Here is a 24,617-nt window from a genome sequence, read left to right as displayed (position 1 = left end):
GAAGCCCCCCTATGCCAAATGTCTATTGTTAGACATTTGACGTAGGGAAAGGGCCACTGTTCAGGGAAGGGAGAAATCTCTGAATTGAAGTGAGAGCCTAGCTTAGCAGAGCCCTGGAGGGAAACAGAGGCCTGGGTAGACAACAGAGCTTATGTATTGTGGACTGTTGGTCACTTCTCTACCCCTTTCTCTTCCTCTTTCTCCTACAGCAGTTGAGAGAGGTCCACTTCCCTTCCATTCTTCAAGGCTTCCGGTGTACGGAAACATAAAGGAAGGTCTGAACCTTCTTGCAGTCCATTTGAGAGGTTTACAATGAACACATCAATGCTATAAAGCACAAAGCACAAGTGAATTCTTTCTATTCAGAGCTTAATTATAGCTTGATTATAATTCATAGTGCATTAGGCATTAGGCATTCTGATGATTGGATATGAGTTTAAGTCTGGGTGATAAATTTCTTTCAGTCATTCAGTATATCTTTGTGACTGATACAGGACTTCATTTGGCAGTAACTTCACAAGTCTAAATTTGAATCCCTTTGTGAATGTTAAGAACTTGTCCAAATAGTTCTACTGGCTCCCTGCTCTTGCATGAGGGTGAGGATTATGTGTCAGAGCTCAGTGCAGGTGCCAGAGCATACTTATTGACTGAATGAATACATTGTGTGCTGTAGGTAGATGGGAGAGAGCACTCATGGGAGGGGGAAAGCAGGGAGTGTTAGAATCAGCTTTCTTTTTACTGGCTTGTGCATTTGGGGGGGCGACTGTTTACTAGATGTTCATGCCTTTCTAAGCCTGATGAGGCTTGGAAACAATAGCCCAGGGTCTCTCCCAAGTCTGCCTTTCACAGCAGTGCAGACTCATGCAGAGCCTATCAAGGTGTGCCTACACAGCATGTCCCTGTGGATTAAGTGGTCCCCTCTGATTCGGGGATGAGTGCTAAATGCTCTTCTGGTAGCAGATCACAGGGGAGAGGGCACAGTTTCAGCTCAGCAGCAGTAACCTGGGAGATGTCCTGCCACGGTGGCAGTGGCAAAGGAGCAGATGGCATGGAATGCACAGAGAGCAGAAGGTGTACACAGTGCAGCATGAATTTGTCACAACCTCCGTGTGATGCTTCAGTGAGCTACTGCCTGCTGTGTTCTGTGGTCAGGCCGTATTTGTATTCTTCTGGTTTAGTATCCAATATTAAGCCTATCTGAAAAGTGACAGCTAGACTAAAACTAGTCCAAGCTGCTATTGACAGTTTTGCAGCGTTCCCTACTATTTTGGAGGGAAGGGGATTTATTATTGAGGAATTGGGGGCTGGATGCAATGGCACTAAGAGGTTTCTCTTGGGTCTTTTATTCTATTGCCTTGTTTGCATGGAGAGCTCAGTTGTATATTCAAAATTGAATGCCTCTCTCCCTCCCCAGGTGGCTTTCTCAACCAAACACTGGCACAGAGGAGAGAAGTCCCTTTTATTCAAACATAATTGACCAATTTAAGGTACTGATGAAGTGTGTGGGTGTCCATGTGTGTCCTTTGGTGTCCTAGGGAAAGATGTATATCAAGTCAGGATGGTCACTGTTTGCAATAATCCATCAGAGTGCTACTTAAAAACATCATCAATTTTCCCAAAGGGAAAAGGCGGGGGAGGGGGGAGGGATAAATTAGGAGTTTGGGATTAACATACACTACCATATATAAAATAGATAACTAACAAGGACCTACTGTATAGCACAGGGAACTATACTCAACATTTTGTAATAACGTATAAGGCAAAAGAGTCTGAAAAAGAACATATATATATATATATATATACATATATATATGTACAATATATGTATAACTGACTCACTTTGCTGTACACCTGAAACAAACACAACATTGTAAATCAACTATGCTTCAATTAAAAAAAAATCATCAAGTGTGTTTCTATGGAACAGGAGCCACAAGCCTACTTTTTTCTAGAACGGGAACTGACTAGTAACAAGGACAAGGTATGCTAAGTCTGACCACATAGAATAACCCAACTTTCTGCAGTTATTTTCCGGGAAACTAAAAAATGTGCTGTGATCCCTTCTTTGCTGGTAGATAAATTGAAGAAAAAAAGTTCAACCTCTCTTTAATTCAACTCAATTAATTATGACTAATAGCCCCTGGCTTTATTACAGCTGCATGAAATGTGATGCCTTGTGCATGGCTCTCTGCACAGGGACAAATATATTTCCCTGTTTCCTCTCACCTTGACAGACCCTGTCCCAGAGAATTTGTGAAATCATAGAAGGGGTTCTAGGACAGCATTAGCTCAGGGCCTAATAAAGAGATTTCTCTCATAGACGAGGGTAATTAGGAATGACTCACTAACTGTGGAGTGCAGGATTAAAAGTGTTATTATTGTCTTATTAGAAGTGATGAGCCAGGGGCAAGAGTATTTGGCTGGGAATGAGTCTACTGACAGCTTCTTGTAGCTCTCATCTGATTAAAATGCTTAATCGATTCCAGAGCTTGGGTACTAAAAACCCTGGTTCGTTTTTGATACTAATGAGAGAAAAATGTTCTCTAGAGATGTACACATGTGGAGAAAGGAGGGGGGCATCCTTTGCTAATTAACAGCAGGTCAGCTGCTGAGTGTGAAGTAGTGAAGAATAGCAGACCAGGAAAGACAGGTACTCCTTTCGGTCCCTGCTCCACCATCTTGGCAGAACGGGTCTCTACCTCAGTTTCCACATCTGTAACGTGAGGATAATAATATCTACCTCAAAGGGACCTAGGGGCATGAGATGAGGGTCAGGGACCTTGTGGGAGCTTATTAAAACCTTTCTTTAAAAAAAAAAAATCTCTTGATCCTGTCCCTTCCTTGCAAATCTTGACTATGTTATGTGATCCCATTTAATGCGTTATCATACTAGAGATATAGGCCAATACAAAAGGATTATTAAAAAATCTCCCTCTATAAACTGGTAAATTACTCCAAATTAACTCTTATCCCAAAAGTGTGTTGGCCCCAAACTAATTTAGAAATTCTCCTTCTTTCGTCCATCCTGTCCATTTCCATCCCTGTTCCTCCTACCTCTCCCCACTTCATTCAGTTAAGACAACACTTGGTCAGTGGGAAGGAGCCAGGAGGGAACGGAATGGAGAGGCTGAAACCATACTATCATAGTGCTGTCTTCATTTTCCTTGGGTCCTGTGATGGTTAATTTTGTGTGTCAGCTTGATTAAACCATAGAGTGCCCAGATATTTGGTCAACCATTATCCTGGATGTGTCTGTGAGGGTGTTTCAGGATGAGATTAACCTTTGAATTAGTAGTCTGAGTAAATCAAATTGCCCTCTCCAATGTGGGTGGGCCTCATCCAATCAATTGAAGGCCAGAATGGAACAAAGTAGTGGAGTAGAGAGAATTCTCTCTCTCTACGTGTCTTAGAGCTGAAGATATCAGTCTTCTCCTGTCTTCGGACTTGGACTGAAGACTGGATCCACACCATCAGCTCTCCTAGGGCTCCAGCTTGCCAACCTCAGATCTTGGGACTACTTACCATCCATAATTACATCAGCCAATTCTCTCTCTCTCTCTCCTTCTATTGATTCTATTTCTTTGGAGAACCCAGACTAATATAGATTTTGATGCTGAGAAGTGGGGTGTTGCTGTAACAAATACCTAAGCATGTGGAAGTGGCTTTGGAACTGGGCAATGGGTAGAGGCTAGAAGAATTTTGAGGCGCACTCTAGACACGTATTTTTAAAAAAATTAATCAATTCATTAATTTTTGGCGGCCTCGGGTCTTCGTTGCTGCGCACGGGCTTTCTCTAGTTTTGGCGAGTGGGGCCTATTCTTCGTTGTGGAGCATGGGGTCTAGGCGTGTGGGCTTCATAGTTGTGGCTCGTGGTCTCTAGAGCGCAGGCTCAGTAGTTGTGGTGCATGGGCTTAGTTGCTCCATGGTATGTAGGATCTTCCCAGATCAGGGATCGAGCCTGTGTTCCCTGCATTGGCAGGAGGATTCTTAACCACTGTGCCACCAGGGAAGTCATAGGCATGTTAAAAGGTGGTTTTGGTGAGCTCTCAGCTGGAAATGAGGGATGTTATTGGAAACTGCAGGAAAGGTGATCTTCTTTATAAAGTGGCAAAGAACTTGGCTGAATGATGTTTTAGTGTTTTATGGAAGGTAGAACTTGTGAGCAATGAAATTGGTTATTTAGCTGAGGAGATTTCTAAGCAAAATATTGAAGGAGTAGCTTGATTATTCCTGACTGCTTATGGTAAAATGTGCAAGGAGAGAGAGAAACTGAAGAAGGAATTATTAAGCAAAAAGGAAACAGACCGTGAAGATTTGGAAAATTCTCAACCTATTATCTATTTATATCTCTATCTACCTATCATTTTAAAATTCTGTATATAATTTTAAAAGGTTACACTCCATTTATAATTATTACAAAATATTGGCTATATTCTCCATATTGTATAGTGCATCCTTAGAGCCTATCTTTCACCCCATAATTTGTACCTCCTACTCCCCCACCTCTATAGTGCTGCCCTCACACTGGTAACCACTAGTTTGTTCTCTATATTTGTGAGTCTGCTCCTTTTTTGTTATATTCACTAGTTTGTTGTATTTTTTAGATTCCACATATAAGTGACATAGTACAGTATTTGTCTTTCCCTGTCTTATTTATTTCACTTAGCATAATGCCCTCCAAGTCCATCCATGTTGCTGTGAATGGCAAAATTTTGTTCATTTTTATGGCTGAGTAGTATTCTATTGTGTGTATATATATATATACACCACATCTTCTTTATCGATTCATCTGTTGATGGACACTTAGGTTGCTTCTATATCTTTACAATTGAAAATAATGCTGATATGAACATTGGGGTGCATGTATCTTTTCAAATTAGTGGGGGTTTTTTTGGGGGGGGGATATGTACCCTACACTGTTTTCCACAGTGGCTGCACTAATTTACATTCCTACCAACAGTATCAGCCTATCTATGCTGCAAAAAAATGAGAAAGCTTGTTCTGAAGAGGACACTAAGAGTGTGGCTAAACAACCATTTACTAAAGATATCTTGGATGTGACTTGTAGACCTAATTAGCAATTACAACAGAAGCTAAGAACAGAGATGGGATTATGCCACCAAAGATATTGTTAGTTGGAACTAAAAGGGATAGAAAAAATGAGACAAAATGAAGGAAGGCTCTTGGAATTCTTAGATCTTAGGCTGGGTCATAATGCTGTATGGTTAAAAATGTGCACTATTCTTCAAGAAAATGTAAGAAGAACACTGAATGCAATTCAGCACTGCCTTAGTTTCAACAGGCCAGGTGGCCTCTGACTGAAGACTTGGGAGTGGGACTGTCCTGCAGAGCCCTGTGGCTGGGACCACCCTGTGGAATCTTGGGGATGGAGCTGCCCAGATCCTTGGTGCAACTCCACCCAGCAGAGACACGGAGGTAGAACCACTGCCCCAGTGAGTCTAGAAGGCAAAACATTAAATCAAAGAGGATTATTCTCCAGACTTAAGATCTAGTGGAATCTTCCTCGCTAAGTTTTGGACTTGCTTGGGACACTTTGCCCCTTTGTGCTTTCCAATTTCTCCCTTTTGGAATGGGGATGCCCATCCTATGTCTGTCCCACTAAAGTATATTGGAAGCACATAACTTGTCTGGTTTTACACATTCACAGTTGGAGAGGAATTTGCCTCAGGATGAATTGTACGTCGAGTCTCACTCGTATCTGATTAAGATGATATTTAGGTGACATTTTAGAGTTGGTGCTGCAATGAGATCAGATTTTGGGGCTCTTGGAACAGAATGAATACATTTTGCATGTGAGATGGGCATACATTTTGGGGGGTCAGGGACAGAATACTATAGACTGAATTGTGTCCTCCCCAGTATTCATATGTTGAACCTCTAACCCCTAATGTGATGGTTTTTAGAGATGAGCATTTGGGGTGTAATTAGGGTTAGATGAAGTCATGAAGGTGGGACCCTAATCACGGAGTTAGTGGCTTTATAAGAAGAGAAAGAGAGAAAGATTGCTTTCTCTCTGCCATGTGAGGACACAATGAGAAGGTGGTTGTCTGAGAACCACTAAGAGAGCCCTCACCAAAACCTGACCATGCCAGCACTTTGATCTTGGACTTCCACCCTGAAGAATGTGAGAAATAAATTTCTGTTGTTTAAGTCACCCAGTCTGTGGTATTTTGTTATGGCAGCCTGAACTGAAAAATACCCTTACCTTTTTTTCCCCCCGACCAGGTTATCCTCTTTTATTTGGAGTTTAGGTGTGGTGTTTGTGTGTATGTGCATATAGACAGTGCTAATTTCTGTGAAGTCCACCAATGTCCAGCAACTGTCAGCAAATGAGTGCATTGGACTCACATTGACCATCACTTTGGGGCTGTCACTTTTATTACATAACTATTATATAAAACCTTCTAATTTCCCTAAATTATCATGAGCTGAGAATCTCTTCATCAAGCAGGAAGGGACATGGAATACAAACAGAAGCTTTTATGAATCTATAGTTTCAGAAATGGAGGAACACACTGGAAACTATGAGAAGAGGAACAACTCATAGGTGCTGATCCTGGGAAGGAGTGGAACTCTCCTTTCTCTTCCTCCCTCCTTCTCCTCCTCTATCCTGGCACTCTAAAGAAAAGTGGATTGCATTTCTCCTTTTTTTCAAGTTCTCTTCTTTCTTTCTTACCCCCAAATAGCTCTTTTCTCTGGAATCTCTGTTTCTTGGCAGCTGCTGTTTCTTAATGACTGCCACTTAACTGGGATTTAAGACCATACAGTGGGATAATGATGGTACCTATGTGGTAGGGTATTTGGGAGTGTGCAAAGAGTACTTAGTATTTATTCAAGCCAATCCTTATTCTGGAGTTCCAGGGCCATTCAAAATCGTGTGACTCCACCCCTGGGCAAGGCTTGGTTATTTCCTCTTGCAGAGGATTTCAACACACGTAGCTTCCAAAAAAATTAAAACCCCATCTAATTCATCACTTTGCCAGATGCCCCCAAATAGCAATCACAAAAGGCTAATAGCTCCTTACTATGAGCTCACATTTATTAAATGAATAAATCCATGGATTAAGAACAGAAGTGTTAATGAATTTTTAAAGTCTGCTAAGCTGCTGAACATTTAGGGCCATTAATAAGTGTATATTCATTGGAACATACACGTACATCTCCTCTGCTATATAAGCAGTTAGCTAACACCATAGGATATTGTTAGGAAAGCAGGATTGTAAGAAGAGATTACAGTTGCTGGGGATGACTGTTCATAAGGCAGGGGCTTTAAATAGGATTTTAAATACCCATCTGTCATCTTGTATGTACACTTGAATGTATTTGAAGAAGCATTGAATTAATTTCTGTTTTTCAGGAAGGTGCAGCAATTGCAACTTCTTTTCTTCCTTTTTAACAGGCTTCTGATATCCAGGCTTGCAGATGCTGCAGGATTTTGCTTTAACACAGGTAAGAAGTGTTGATTCAGGCTTGGGCACAGTTGGAGATGGAGGACACATTCCTGGAAGAACTCGCTTTTGGGGAAGAAACCAGCTCTTGCTGCAATGAAGGGAAGATTGTTAAAGATGAGTTATTTGATGGTAGTTTGTGTGTGTGTGTGTGTGTGTGTGTGTGTGTGTGTGTGTGTGTTGGTTTAAGTTTCCAAATCAGGAAAATAAGAGTGAAGTTACAGACTGGAGACAGGCAACCTTCTTCAAAAAGTAGCTTTTCTCTAGCCTCAGAACTGGGGCCAGACCTTTTATGGAGCTAGAAAAACTTGTCCTTCAGCTCTGTCATTCTTTTATATGTTCTTTTATTCCCTTATTCTGTGATGACCCTCTATTTTCTTTCCTTCTCCTCTCTCCCTCCAACCCTCTGTCCTAACCCCCAACTGTATCCTACAGCCAAGGGACTTTAGATTTTTCTCTCTCCTCTCTAGTCAAAACTTGCTTACCCTTGGTGAGAGTTTTGAGCTAGCCAATGTTCTTCCTCTCCCAGGAGTAATTGTTAAAGCATGGTCTCTGATGGTTGACTCATGGGTACTATTATGGGTTGAACTGTGTTCCCCTGAAATTCATGTTGGAATCCTAACCCTAGTATCTCAGAATGTGACCTCTTTTGGAAATAAGGTTGTTGCAGAGGTAATTAGTTATGACAATGTCATTCTGGATGGGGTGGGCCCTAATTCAATATGACCGGTGTCCTTATAAAAGGGGAAATTTGCACACAGACACACAGATGGAGAATGCAATGTGAACATGAAGTTAGTAATCAGGGTGATACCTCTACAAGCCAAGGACCACTAAAGATTGCCTGCAAACCAGCAGAGGCTAGAGAAGAGGCCGGGAACAGGCTTGGATTTTCCTTCACAGTGGAAGGGATTAACCCTACTGACACTTTGATCTTAGACATCCAGCCTCCGGAACTCTGAGGCAGTAAAGTTCTGTTGTTCCAAGCCCAAGTCTTGGTACTTTGCTATGGCAGCCCTAGCAAACTAACACAGGTGCTATTTTCCATCAAAGCCATTTCGGACAGCAGTGAGCTGGTGGGAGAGGTATCTGGAGGAGGGTGGGCAGAGCCCTGACCTACGAGCAGACCAGGAAGGGCTGCCATCTTCTCAGATGCTTCTACTCGTGCAACCTGGAAGAATAATTCAGCCTGGCCTTCACTACAGTTCAGTTCCAGCTTGGCTAACACCATTTTGTGCTGTTCCTTGAACCAGCTGGAGATTCTTTATCTGTTTCTGCCTGCCCTTGGGTAATAAAATGACCAGAGGCAGAAGATCATTAAATAGTCATTACTTTAACACTCTGAAGTGTCATTTCCTGCCTTACTTCTTGGCATAGCATAGATGAGGGCTGTCCTGTTGATTCCTAGATTATACCAGCCAATTCATATTCATAAAATATGATCTTAGAGATGCTCTGTGGGTCCCAGTGCAAAATGAAAACGTGGGGCCAGGTGGGGTGGTGAAGTCGATCTCCCTTTCCCATATACCAGCTGCCCTAACCTGTGCCTGAATATGCTTGGTACCCGAATTGAAGTTGACCCTCCCCATCTTCCAACTTGCCTATCAAATGTGCAGTGGTGCTGCCAAGCAGGGGCAGGATGGCTCTGTTCCAGGATGCTATAGAGTGAACATCTCTCCCTGATCCTCCCCCTGCTGGGGGCAGAGGATGACAGCAGAACGCAGGCCTCTCCCCCAAGTGTTACTTGGTTTTCACCCCAGGTGGAGTACACAGTTCTTTTAGGATCGGGTCAGTAATGAGAGACCAGGGTACTACTGCAGAGAAAGCAGACAGCTGAGAGGTGAGAAGGTGGGGAAATGGTGGTTGGTAGGATGCATGAGAGACAAATCTCCAAGCCCCCTGCTCCATTGTCCCACAGACTTCACTTACTAAGCACAAGTTCAAGGATAAGATTATTGAGAATTTCACAATGGCAAGTGTATGCATGCTCCTTCTGAGGGTGGGGCCTTGTGTAACCACACCGGTCCTGTTAGAAGTGCAACAGTATGGATGGAATTTTGTTCAAAAAATTTAAACATTATGATGCCATGCATTATGTCATATAGCTGGAGGATGAATTCTTTGGGCAGAAAGAACAATGAGGAAACCCATGGGTGACCATTTGCCCTTGATGGTTAGTTTCAAGAATAGATTAGAAGAAGCTTGGTCCTCATGAGATCATCTAGTCCAATCCCCTCATTTAACATGTGAGGAAATGAAAACTTGCAAAGAATCCCAAAGGCACACACCAGGTTATGGCCAGATCTAGGGCAAAAACAATGTTATTTTGCTATTAAATGCATTTAAGAAGGGCTTGGGAAAATTTAAAGGTGATTGATATGTTTCTTATCTTGATTGGAGGGATGGTTTTATGGGTGTTGTTAAAACTTATCAAGTTGTACACTTTAAATATTTGCAGTTTATTTATGTCAATTATACCTCAATAAAGCTGCTTAAAAACATTTATGGCAAGAATAAAAGAGTGATTTAAGAATAAGATAAATAGTCTGCAGTTTAAATTTTTCAGGAATATAGAACAGAAGTGAGCAGTTTGTTAAACAGACACACTGACATTGGTATCAGGCTTTGGGTTTGCAAAGTGCTAATATTATCTCAAAAGAATCTTCAAGGTGGAAATTCAATGTGAGAGTCTGTCATGGAGAAGCAAACTCACCAAAGGCCCCAGCTCAAAACAGGAAGAGTGGGAGTCCTGGAATCTCAAAGGTACAAGAACCCTGAGGTCCTGCTGGAGGAATTCCTTTTTTTATTATTAATAAATTTATTTATTTATTTTTGGCTGCATTGGGTCTTTGTTACTGCGTGCAGGCTTTCTCTAGTTGTGGCGAGTGGGGGCTAGTCTTTGTTGCAGTGTGCGGGCTTCTCATTGTGGTGACTTCTCTTGTTGCAGAGCTTGGGCTCTAGGCGTACAGGCTTCAGTAGTTGTGGCACACGGGCTCAGTAGTTGTGGCTTGTGGGTTCTAGAGCACAGGCTCAGTAGTCATGGCACACAGGCTTAGTTCTCCATGACATGTGGGATCTCCCCGGACCAGGAATCAGACCTATATCTCCTGCATTGGCAGGGGGAATCTTAACCACCGCACCACCAGGGAAGCCCTGGGGGAATTCTTAAAATGAACCTCACTTCTGAGAGGAACTGGGAGCTATAAGAGCCTTAATCTCCATTTGATGGGAAGAGTGTTTCTGCTGTTTTCATTTCTGGGAACAGGGTCCCCCACCAACCTGTATGCTTCTGTGTTGAATAGAGGGACAGGGAACCTCCCAGACCCAGCCTGCTCCTGCTCCCTTGAGGACTCATTGCCCCCCCATCCCTTCCTTCCACTCTCCCCTCCCTCCACCTCCTCCCCAAGGAGATTCAGGAGGCTGAGAAGGGTCTTCTTCTGACCCTAGGCAGGTGGTTGGGCTCCAGAATGATTTGATGCAAAATCTTTCTTCAAAGAATACATGACTCAAATGAATCAGCAAGGAGGCAGATTAGATCAGTTTAAAGAAAAACAATAGGAGTCGTGGAAATGAAAAATAAAAAGTGTAGATTTTCAATTTTATTTTATGCATCTTCATGGATTTTGGGCCCAGGATGCACTCGGAGATCCCTTGGCTTCGTGTTCTGTAGAAGGTCCAACAGTCTTGTTCTGTCCCGTGGGGCAGCAAGGCCTCTTCTCTTTGCATTCCTCTCCCCACACTGCAGGTGTTTGGTTGCATGTAAGGGGGTGAGGATGGGCTGCTCAGCAGGTGGCTAGCACTTTAGAGGAGGGAAAGGCACTTGCAGCTCCTCAGAGAGCACTCAGGAGAGTCAGAGCCAAGGACAGCAGGCTGGTTTTCTCCAGATGCTGAGTTTTCATTTAAAGGAGAGAGGGAGCTCTCTTTATTTAATTTTTTCCCAAGTTGCCTGGAAAGTGGGTTGAACTTTCCCCAGTGTCATCATTTTTATACCATCCGGTGAGTTACTCTTGGAGAGCCCTACACTGAGGTGGGGGTTGGTTGTACGAGCCCTGGGGTCTTCTCTGAAGGACTTGAGTCACTGCTGATTCCCCATCCCAGCATCTCATCTGAGAAGGACCTGGGCTGGCTGGTAGACCCCTGGGAGAGAACCCCCATGCTCTTGTTGGAAAGGGAGGACTGGGGTGGGGAGAAGGTACCAAGGATGAACAGTGAGCGTTGCCATTGCCCCTCAGTGTCTGGGTGACCCAGGCAAGTTCTGAAGATCCAGGAAGACACACGAAGAGGCAGAATCTGTCCTCAGGTTTTCACACCTCCTGCAGTTAGGTCAGGCTGGCACATCTTCGAACTTTTTTTCCTAAAAATGCTGTGTGCACAGAAGAGAGAGTGACATCCACAAAAGAAACTTGCCTGTAAATGGAAAGGACCCACTTCTTTTCCAGTGCTGATTTTATTTTCAGGGTTAAATATTTATTCATAAATCTTGCCTCAGAGATTTTATTTTGGCTGCCAAGAGATAAAAACTCAAGGTCACAGGGAAGTGTTTTCAAATGCTAAGTGATCCTCCTCCAACCTAATGTTGTAAAATTTTTATTTCAGGAGTAGTGTTGCTCATAGGAGGGGTGATGACTTAATTTTAGCTCCCAGATGAAATATTGACTTCAGTGCTGTTGAAGGATGGAAGACAGCACAGATCAGTGTAATGAGGGCCTTGGCTGAGCTGTCTCCACTCTGACTTGGCAACTCCTTCATTATGGGATGACCTTTAAAAAATGATGATGTGTATGTGTGGAGGAGGGGAGGGCAGAAGTTTCAAGGATGGTAGGCTGCCGCCAATTGATTCTTGCCTCCACTGGAAACAAACAAATACATTGGGGAAAGCTCTTATTTTTCTTGCACCTTATTTGAAAGCTATAAGATATGTATGTCCAAAAGCAACTTTGCCTTCTCATCCATTGACAACAATGGCCTTAAAAAAATGATGGGACCTTCAAGATGGTGGAGGAGTAAGACATGGAGATCACCTTCCTCCCCACAAATACATCAAAAATACATCTACATGTGGAACAACTCCTACGGAACACCTACTGATCACTGGCAGAAGAACTCAGACTTCCCAAAAGGTAAGAAAATCCTCACATAGCTGGATAAGGTAAAAGAAAAAAACAGTGACAAAAGAATAGGGACAGGACCTGCCCCTCTGGGAGGGAGCTGTGAAGGAGGAAATATTTCCACACACTAGGAAGCCCCTTCACTTGTGGAGACTGGGAGTGGGTCGGGGGGAAGCTTTGGAGCCATAGAGGAGAGCGCAGCAACAGGAGTGTGGAGGGCAAAGCAGAGAGATTCCCGCACAGAGAATCGCTGCCAACCAGCCTTCACCAGCCCAAGGGGCTTTTCTGCTCACCCGCTGGGGTGGGTGGGGGCTGGGAGCTGAGGCTTGGGCTTTGGAGGTCAGATCCCAGGGAGAGGACTGGGGTTGGCTGCATGAAGACAGCCTGAAGGGGGCTAGTGCACCACAGCTAGCTGGGAGGGAGTCTGGGAAAAAGTCTGGACCTGCCTAAGAGGCAAGAGACCATTGTTTTGGGGTGCGTGAGGAGCACCTCAATATATAAGGCAAATGCTAACAGCCATTAAAGGGGAAATCAACAGTAACACAGTCATAGCAGGGGACTTTAACACCTCACTTTCACCAATGGACAGATAATCCAAAATGAAAATAAATAAGGAAACACAAGCATAAAATGACACATTAAAAAAGATGGACTTAATTGATATTTATAGGACATTCCATCCAAAAACAATAAAATACATTTTCTTCTCAAGTGCTAATGGAACATTCTCCAGGATAGACCATATCTTGGGTCACAAATCAAGCCTTGGTAAATTTAAGAAAATTGAAATCGTATCAAGTATCTTTTCCGACCACAATGATATCAGACTAGATATCAATTTTAGGAAAAAACCTGTAAAAACACATGGACGCTAAACAATATGCTACTAAATAACTGAGATATCCCTGAAGAGATCAAAGAGGAAACCAAAAAATACCTAGAAACAAATGTCAATGAAAGCACAATGGCCCAAAACTTATGGGATGCAGCAAAAGCAGTTCTCAGAGGGAAGTTTATAGCAATACAATCCTACCTCAAGAAATAAGAAACATCTCAAGTAAACAACCTAACTTTACACCTAAAGCAATTAGAGAAAGAAGAACAAAGAAACCCCAAAGTTAGCTGAAGGAAAGAAATAAAGATCAGAGCAGAAATAAATGAAAAAAAAATGAAAGAAGCAATAGCAAAGATGAATAAAACTAAAAGTTTGTTCTTTGAGAAGATAAACAAAATCGATAAACCACTCGCCAGACTCATCAAGAAAAAAAAGAAGACTCAAATCAACAGAATTAGAAATGAAAAAGGAGAAGTAACAACTGACACTGCAGAAATACAAAGAATCATGAGAAATTACTACAAGCAACTATATGCCAATAAAATGGACAACCTTGAAGAAATGGACAAATTCTTAAAAAGGTACAACCTTCCAAGACTGAACCAGGAAGAAATAGAAAATATAAATGGACCAATCATAAGCCCTGACATTGAAGCTGTGATGAAAAATCTTCCAACAAACAAATGCTCAGGATCAGATGGCTTCACAGGTGAATTCTATCAAACATTTAGAGAAGAGTTAACACTTATCCTTCTCAAACTCTTCCAAAATATAGCAGAGGGAGGAACACTCCCAAACTCATTCTACAAGACCCCAATCACCCTGATACCAAAACCAGACAAAGATGTCACAAAGAAAGAAAACTACAGACCAATATCACTGATGAACATAGATGCAAGAATCCTCAACAAAATACTAGCAAACAGAATCCAACAGCACATTAAGAGGATCATATACCATGATCTAGTGGGGTTTATCCCAAGAATGCAAGGATTCTTCAGTATACACAAATCAATCAATGTGATACACCATATTAACAAATTTAAGGATAAAAACCATATGATAATCTCAATAGATGCAGAAAAAGCTTTTAACAAAATTCAACACCCATTTATGATAAAAACTCTTCAGAAAGTAGGCATAGAGGGGACCTATCTCAACATAATAAAGGCCATATATGATAAACCCACAGTGAACATCATTTTCAATGGTGAAAAACTGAAACCATTTCCTCTAAAATCAGGAACAAGACAAGGATGCCCACTCTCACCACTATTATTCAATATGTCTTTGGAAGTTTTGGCCACAGCAATCAGAGAAGAAAAAGAAATAAAAGGAATCAAAATCGGAAAAGAAGAAGTAAAGCTGTCACTGTTTGCAGATGACATGATACTATACATAGAGAACCCTAAAGATGCTACCAGAAAACTACTAGAGCTAATAAATGATTTTGGTAAAGTAGCAGGATACAAAATTAATATACAGAAATCTCTTGCATTCCTATACACTAATGATGAAAAATCTGAAAGAGAAATTAAGGAAACACTCCCATTTACCATTGCAGCAAAATGAATAAAATAGCTAGGAATAAACCTACCTAAGGAGACAAAAGACCTGTATGCAGGAAACTATAAGACACTGATGAAAGAAATTAAAGATGATACAAACAGATGGAGAGGTATACCATGTTCTTGCATTGGAAGAATCAACATTGAGAAAATGACTATACAACCCACAGAGATTTACAGATTCAGTGCAATCCCTATCAAACTACCAATGGCATTTTTCACAAAACTAGAACAAAAAAATTCACAATTTGTATGGAAACACACAAGACCCTGAAAAGCCAAAGCAATCTTGAGAAAGAAAAATGGAGCTGGAGGAATCAGGCTCCCAGACTTCAAACTATACTAAAATGTTACTGTAATGAAGACAGTATGGTACTGGCACAAAAACAGAAATGTAGATCAATGGAGCAGGATAGAAAGCCCAGAGATAAACTCAAGCACATATGGTCACCTTATGTTTGATAAAGGAGGCAAGAATATACAATGGAGAAAAGGCAGCCTCTTCAATAAGTGGTGCTGGGAAAACTGGACAGCTATATGTAAAAGAATGAAATTAGAACACTTCCTAACACCATACACAAAAATAAACTCAAAATGGATTAAAGACCTAAATGTAAGGTCAGACACTATAAAACTCTTAGAGGAAAACATACGAAGAACAGTCTTTGACATAAATCACAGAAAAATCCTTTTTGACCCACCTCCTACAGAAATGGAAATAAAAACGAAAATAAACAAATGAGAACTAATGAAAGTTAAAAGGTTTTGCACAGCAAAGGAAACCATAAATAAGACCAAAAGACAACCCTCAGAATGGGAGAAAATATTTGCAAATGAAGCAACTGACAAAGGATTAATCTCCAAAATATACAAGCAGCTCATATCAGCCCAATATCAAAAAAAGTAAACAACCCAATCCAAAAATGGGCAGAAGACCTAAATAGACATTTCTCCAAAGAAGATATACAGATTGCCAACAAACACATGAAAGGATGCTCAATAGCACTAATCATTAGAGAAATGCAAATCAAAACTACAATGAGGTAACACCTCACACCAGTCAGAATGGCCATCACCAAAAAATCTACAAACAATAAATGCTGGAGAGGGTGTGGAGAAAAGGGAACCCTCTTGCACTGTTGGTGGGAATGTAAGTTGATACAGCCAATATGGAGAACAGTAAGGAGGTTCCTTAAAACGCTAAAAATAGAACTACCATAATACCCAACAATCCCACTCCTGGGCATATACCCTGAGAAAACCATCATTCAAAAAGAGTCATGTACCACAATATTCATTGCAGCTCTATTTACAACAGCCAGGACATGGACGCAACCTAAGTGTCTATCAACAGATGAATGGATTAAGAAGATGTGGCACATATATACAATGGAATATTACTCAGCCATAGAAAGAAACAAAATTGAGTTATTTGTAGTGAGGTGGATGGACCTAGAGTCTGTCATACAGAGTGAAGTAAGTCAGAAAGAGAAAAACAAAATACCGTATGCTAACACATATATATGGCATCTAAAAACAAACAAAAAAGGTTCTGAAGAACCTAGGGGCAGGACAGGAATAAAGACGCAGATGTAGAGTATGGACTTGAGGACACAGGGAGGTGGAAGGGTAAGCTGGGACTAAGTGAGAGAGTAGCATTGGCATACACACACTACTAAATATAAAATAGATAGCTAGTGGGGAGCAGCTGCATCACACAGGGAGATCAGCTCATTGCTTTGTGACCACCTAGAGGGGTGGGATAGGGATGGTGGCAGGGAGATGCAAGAGGGAGGGGATAGGGGGCTATATGTATACATAGAGCTGATTCACTTTGCTATACCATAGAAACTAACACAACATTGTAAAGCAATTATACTCCAATAAAGGTGTTAAAAAAATACTGTATTCTCCTCTCCTTGCCCCACTGTGGGCTATGGTCACCCAAATAGGGTGAAATTAATTCATGTGAGGTAAAGGACCAATAGAAAAGATTCTAGCCATTCCAGCAATTTATTTTAGATTGGTTCACTTTTTTGAGGCTTAAATATTATTATCTTTGCATAGTTAAAAATGGTAACGTTCTAAAGGCACCAAACATAAGTCCTTTTACTCCAACATTCCATCTCCCGTGCTCCCTAGTTCCCATCTTCAGAGGTAGCCACTCTAAACAATTTTGTTGATATTCTTCCAGAAATATTCTATGCTTATAAACTTTGCATATATATAAATATTTTAAAAAATTGAATAATGATAGCATATTAGCAATTTTTCTTGAGACTACTCCACATTAGCCCAAATAGCAGCTCTAACAGTTTATGATGTTAGACATTCCAGCATTTGGTGACAGAATTGGATCTGGAACTCAGAATCCTTAATTTTACTTCTACTCCTTTGCAACAACTCTCAATTATTTTCCTTTGATCCTGAAATACTCTATGGCAAGAAAGACATCCTAAGTGTACTCGTTTTGTTAGTGTATTGTCCAGGCTGCTGTAACAAAGAAACCCCAAGGTACAATGGCTCAAACGAGATAGAAATTTGTCTCTCCCTCCTATGATAGCTCAGAGGGAAGTGGTCTAGGGCTTGAAAGCACACATTTCTTTTTAGAAGCACGACCTGTAGGTGGCGCACCTCACTTCTCACATGCTGTTGGCCAGAGTTTATTCACAGACCACATAGGCTGCTCAGCTAAAACTCGGGAGCTCTGTTACTAAAGAAGGCAAAGTGGATATTGTTGGCCAACCAGCAGTCTTTTTCACAATTGGAGGGTCTTAGTCCCAACTGTACCCAAGCTGACACCAGATCATAAGGCTCTTTCCTTTTGCCCCTCTGCCCCCATCCTGGCTCATGACGACACACAGATACATCTTGGGTCTCTGTGGCTGAGATGATAGGTCTGAGAATTTCTGTGTTTTGACTAGAGGAGGAGAAGGGGGAGGAAAGAAGTTTGGCTCTGGGCACCTACTGCTCCTCAGGAAGAGGATGTCTTCAGCTTCCCTAACAGAGGCAGAATGATGTCCTGTGCTGCCTGGTTCCAGGGCAAAGTCTGACCCCAAATGGAAAAGGAGCACTGGAAGAAGCTGAAAGCGTCCTTTTTGACACGGACCTTTGTGAGAGTCAGGGCTCGGGTGATATAGTTCACTGCAGAGAAAGGGAAAGAGGTAACTGTCCATCATTTCTGCGTGGAACACACTGGTGTCCTCCAATGGAGAAAGGAACTTACATTTCAGAGGGGTGAGATGGACAATAAACAAAACACGTTAGTATATTGTAGAGCATTTTGATAAGTGCTGTGAAGATAAATAATGAGGAAGGACAATAGGGAACACTGGGTGGCGGTGGTAGAGAATTTTGCAATTTTGAAAGAGTGTATTGGAAAGGCCTTTCCAAGGAAGTGACATCTGTGTAAAGATCTGGAGGATAGGAGGGTGTGAGCTCTGTGGATATTTGCAGGAAGTGCTTCTGGGCAAAGGGAAGAGCAAATGGAAATGCCTGGAGGTGAGAACATGCCAGGTGTGTTTGAAGAAGAGGAAGAGGGCCAGTGTAGCTGGAGCAGAGCAAGTGAGGGGGAGAGTAGGAGGTGAGCTCCGAGAGGTAAGGCAGACAGATACTGTAGAGCCTTGTAGGACATTGTGAAGATGTTGGCTTTTATGTGGAGTGAGAGCAGAAGGCACTGTAGGGTTTTGAGAAGAGGAGTGATGGGATCTGAGTTCGTTTATAGCATCACTTTGGCTGTTAAGTTGAAAATTGACCTTAGAAAGGCGAGGCTATCGTAACTATTTAGATGAGTGACAGTGATAATTTGCTTTAGGAGAAGTAGCCAGAAGGTTGCACTCAGGCTGTATTTTCAAGGCAGAGTCACAGTATGATGAAGGATTGGAAGTGGGGGTTCAGAGAAAGAGATGGACTCTAGGGTGTTTTGCCTGAATGACTGAGGGATGGAGCTGCCATTTACTGAGATGCAGAATTTTGGAGGAGAGGAGGAGCAGATTTTGGAGGGAGAAGAGGAGCTCACGTTTTGACATGTTAGGTTTGAGATGGGCATTGGACAACGAAATGATATGATTTGAAGCCCTGGATTCAGCTATATCTTTAGTCAGATATACCTCTTAGATTTTCCAGGTCTATGAGCTAATATAATTTTTTTGTGTGTGTGCTGTGGTTCTTGCCTCAATGACTGCAGCCAAAAGTCCTAGTTTACTCACCCTTTTATTGATTCTTGACTACCTCTTTTTCATGTTTATCCTATCAAAGTTCACTGTGCCCATCCATGTCTCTCTCTCTTGTCTGTCCTGGGTTATAACCCATGAAAAGGCAAGGGCTAAGACTGTGGCCTTCTCTTCAAAGTTCCACCTAAATCTTTTCTGTGTGTGTATGTGTGTGTGGTGAGAGAGGGTATGTATTGAGGCAAACCATTGATAAATTATTTTTGATGCTAATTCAATTTAAAAGACATCTACTGAGTGGTGAATAAGACAGTGTCTGCCTTCACAAGCAAAGAAGATAGATACATCAGCAAATAGCTATAATGCACTGTGACACGAGCCATCATTGCAATATGAGAATATAGATCAGGGGAAAATTAATCCTGAGCAGGGAACTTTGGGCTTCTTTCTCTTTTCACCAGACGAAACTGTGAGAAAGCATTAAGATTTGGAGTTGGAGACTGCTGTTCTGGTCCTGGGCTTACTCATTATGAGCTATGTGATCTTAGGCAAGACACTTAACTTCTCTGGATGGATGTTGGACATGCAAGCTATGTAATTGGGAATTCTGGATTCAATTGGGTGTTTTAGTCAGAACTTGGATTTTCCAGTTCTGTGAGTCAATAAAATTCTCATGTGCCTCACCTGTTAAATGGGCACAATGACATCTGCACAGCCTATGCCATGGGGCTAATTGTGAGAGTTAAGTGTGATAATGGATGTGAAGGTGTTTTAGGTTTGGTGCAAGGCCAAGACTGAGGTTTTTACGATAACCAAAGGATTTCTGTGAAGTTCCCCAATTTCTTTAATTATAGAATTCTTTTTCAAGACATTGGAAGAAATCCCACAGGAAATCAGAAATTCTATGCCTTCCCTTTCAGGGACCCACTATTTTAACCCCTCAAATGATAGCACAGTGAAGACACAGTAGCCCAACCCAAGTATGATGACAAAGGGAGTTGTCTACAGAGTCTGAGAAATGAGGGCACTGCTCTGTTTTTTCTAACTTTTCTAATTGCTAAAGTGCTGTGAAGGTACTTAGAGGCTCCCCAGAGGATGGGAGGTCGGGAAAGAATAAAAAGTGTGTAAAAGGTGTATATATGGCTGGTGAGTTGTATTTACAGGACTGTAGTGGGAGTCTTGTATCCACAATGTCACCAAGAGAGGAGTTTAGAAGTCAATTGTCTTGCTAGAATTATTTTTTTCCTGTAAAACTGTGTGAAAGACTGGTCTGTCAATCCCACATCATCAAGAGCAGCCGGTCTGGGGTGTCCAAGGGAGCGTGGCTAAGCATGAATTATCTTGCAAGTTAGGCAAGGCTTTCCAGCTCTGGCTGGATAACCCATTTTTTTCTGAGACTGTATTGAGTGCTATTGCAGACTGAGGTTTGGAATTCAAGGATATAAAAACATCTTCAAGGAGGTGGGAGGTAGTGTGGGGATAGGATAAATGCAAAGGATGGGGTCCCAAGAGGTCCAATCAGGCAGGGATGAGTTTTTTAAAGAAATATATTATACATACAAAAATGTATAAAGAATATAAAATGAGCACTTATGTATGCACTAGAGTATTTTTTCAAGGCAGATTTTCAAGATTTGAAATTAATCCTTGCATTTTTAATTAGGTGATGGTTATCCTTTTAGACAATGAACCATAAAGATGTAAAACTTATTGAAGGACTAAATCTGCCAAGCATAGGGGTTAACCTGAAGCTAAGATAATAGAGAAATTTGACAAGGACAGGATGTGACAAAACATGTAAGAAGCAAAATCAGACTATTTATTGACATTGGAATTTACTATCTTTTTTTTATTTCCTGCTCTCCTTTTACAAAACTTGAAAGGTAATTGAAATGGCGTGGGAGCATTTCTAGCGTATGTTTTAATCATGGGTCCAACTTAATGGTCCAACTTTTGAGTATCACAGAAGAATAAAATATAAGGGATGGAAGTTACCCCTCAAATTTTCACGCTCACTTGACCTCTGCTAGCACCTAGAGCCTACAAAAATGTTTCTGAAAGTGTATCCCATGGACACCTTCTATGGGATACTTATAATTACAGTAAGTCCCTTACATACGAACCTTCAAAGATGCAAATGTGTGTTCACACGTCCAATCACATAAATTAGTTCACGTGTCTGGTGTACATTGTCACGTGCATGTACCCTCTGCAAGTGCTGCGCTTTTGTGTGCTTTACTGTACAGCGCTATATGCAGTACAGGAGTACAGTGTCTTTATCTCAAGCCCAGGATGTCCAGAAGCAAGCGTAAAAGCGGCGGTGTTGCAGCCGGTCCTGCTAAGAAGCGCCAGCTGTTGTGCTGTACTACTGCACTTTTCAAGGTACTGCACTGTAAGATTAAAAATGTTTTCTGTATTTTTTGTGTTTGTTTTTTATGTATTATTTGTGTGAAAAGTATTATAAACCTATTACAGTACAGTACTATAGAGCCGATTGTGTTAGTTGGGTACCTAGGCTAACTTTGTTGGACTTATGAATAAATTGGACTTACGAATATGCTCTTGGAACAGAACTCATTCATATGTAGGGGACTTACTGTATTTGGTCAAAGGGGCTTGGCTCAATGTTAGGGAAGTTTCTTTCCTTCAGGACCTGTGGAGTCTCTTGTACCCTAATATAAATAGAGAATATCCAAGATGGAGGCAGGGGTAGATGGTGAAATGTAGTACGTACAATATCCAGAGTTTCTCAAAAAATTTATATTTGCTAACTGATGATATGCCAGCTTGGATTTTCCCTGCGTTTTGCTTGTGTTTCAATGAAAGTTTACGTTCTATAACACTCAGTACTTAAATGATGTGTGTGCTTTAAATTTTAAAAGAGTTTAATTTTTTAAAGCATAATCAAAATTTTAACCTGCCTTATTTTAAAAAAAGCTTTATTGAGGTATAATTGACATAATTAAAATGTCCATATTTACATTTTGTATATAATTTGATGTTTTGACGTATGTATACACTTGGGAAAGGATCACCGCCATCAAGATAATGAACATATCTATTACCCTCAGAAGTTTTCTGGTGTCCCTTTCCTATTTCCTCCCTGTCCAGCCTAACATCCCATCCCATCCCCAGGCAACTGCTGATGTGCTTCCTATCACCATAGATTTTCTAGAATTTTGTGTAAATGGAATCATACAGTACCTGCTTTTTCTTTTTCAATGTGACGTCTTTCACATAGCACAATTATTTGAAATCAACCCATGTTGTTGAGTTTCCAATTGTAAATTCCTTTTACTGCTGAGTGGTATTCCATTGCATGGTTATACCACAGTTTGTTTATCTATATACTTGATGATATTTGGCTTGCTTCCAATTTTTTATTATTACAAATAAAGCTGCTATGAACATTCAGTTACATGCCATTTTTTTCATTTAGGTATAATTGACATATAGTACTATATTAGTTTTTAGGTCAGGTGTGTAACATAATAAGTTGATATTTGTGTATATTACCACAATATAATTTGATATTGTAGATGTTTGTAAATGATTACCACAGTAAGTCTAGTTAGCATCTATCACCATACATAGTTATAAAAGTTTTATTCTTGTGATGAGAACCTCTAAGACCCACTCTCTTAGCATCTTTCAAATATGCAATACAGTATTATTAACTATAGTCAACGTGCTGTACATTACATTCCCATGACATTTATTTAATAGATGGAAGTTTTGGGTACAAGTCTTTATATGGACATGTTTTCATTTCTTTTGGAAATAACTAGGAGTGGAATGGCTTGATCATGTGGTAGGTATATGTTTATCTATTAAAGAAACTGCCAAACTGTTCTTGAAAGAGGTTCTTCCATTTTACAATTCCACCAGCAGTGTGTGAGAGTTCCAACTCCTCCACATCCTTGCCAACACTTGATATGGTCAGTCTTTTTAATTTTAGCCATTCTTATAGGTATGTGCTGGTATCTCTCTGTGGTTTTAATTTGTATTTCCTTAATGACTAATGATATTGAGCATCTTTTCATGTGCTTATTTGCCATCTTTATATTTTTCTTTAATGATGTGTCTGTTCATATCTTTTGTCCATTTAAAAATATTAGGTTGTCCTTTTCTTATTATTGAATTTTCAGAATTCTTTATATTCTAGTTCTTTGTCAGATGTATGATTTGCAATTTTTTCTTCCAGTTTTCTGCTTGTCTTTTCATCTCTTCACAGTGACTTTTGAGAGCAGAAGTTTTAAATTAAAGTTCAATTTATCAATTTTTAATTTATAGATCTTCCTTTCGGTGTTATATTTAAAATTTTTTGGCAAATCCAGGTCACAAAGATTTTTCTCTTATGTTTTTTCTAGGAGTTGTATAGTTTTCAGTTTTACATTTAGATTTATGATTCCTTTTGAGTTAATTTTTATATTTTATGCAAGATATAGATCAAAGTTCACTTTTTTGTACTTCGATATCCAATTGTTCCAGCACCATTGTTGAGCAGATTATTATTTGTCTGTTGAATTGCCTTGCACTTTTGTAAAAAAATACCAGTTGTCCTTATGAGTATGGGCCTATTTTTGAGGCCTCTACTCTGCTCCATTGATCTATTCGTCTGTCTACATGCCAGTACCACACTGTCTTGGTTACTGTAGTTCAGGGACAGCAAGCTTTTTCAGTAATGCGTCAGATAGTAAATATTTTAGGCTTCTTAGGGGCACACATGTCCTTTGTAGACTTTTTTAAACAACCTGTTAAAAATATAAAAACCATTCATAGGGTTGTAAAAAACAGGCCATTGGCTGGATTTGCTTCAGGCTCTAGTTTGCTAACTCCTACTCTAGCTTTATAATACATTTTGAAAGTAGGTTATGCTGGTCCTCTAACTTTGTTCTTCATTTTCAAAGTTGTTTTGGCTATTCTAAGTCCTTTGCATTTCCATGTGAATTTCAGAATCAAGTTGTCAGTTTCTACAAAAATGCCTCTAGGATTTTGATTTGTCTTTGCTTGGTTTTGGGGTTGCATTGATTCTCTAGGTCAATTTTGGGAGAAATGATATCTTAACAGTATTGATATATCTCCTAATCCCTAAAGGTCCTATGTGTCTAGGTCTCTGTTACTTTACTTCGGTGATATCTTGTAGTTTTCAGTGTACAGGTGTGGTATTCCTTTTATCACATATATCCCTAAGTATTAATATTTTTTGAAGTTACTGTAAAGAGTAGTGGTTTGAAATTTCAATTTCCATTTTTATTGCTAGTGTATGGAAATAAAGTAGAACTTTGTATGTTGATTTCATAAGTGGCAACTTTGCTAAACTCACATTATAATTCTGTTATCTTTTTTGTAGGTTCCATAAAATTTTCTACATAGATGATCTTGTCATCTACAAATAAAGATAGTTTATTTTTTCCTTCCCATTCTGGATTTTTATTTCTTTTTCTTGTACTGGCTATACATGCAGA

This window comes from Delphinapterus leucas, chromosome 1 (assembly GCF_059928025.1).
Source record: "Delphinapterus leucas isolate spDelLeu-1000000601 "Yukka" chromosome 1, BTC_Dleu_Yukka2, whole genome shotgun sequence".
NCBI classification, from domain to species: domain Eukaryota; kingdom Metazoa; phylum Chordata; class Mammalia; order Artiodactyla; family Monodontidae; genus Delphinapterus; species Delphinapterus leucas.
This window is presented reverse-complemented; position numbering follows the sequence as displayed.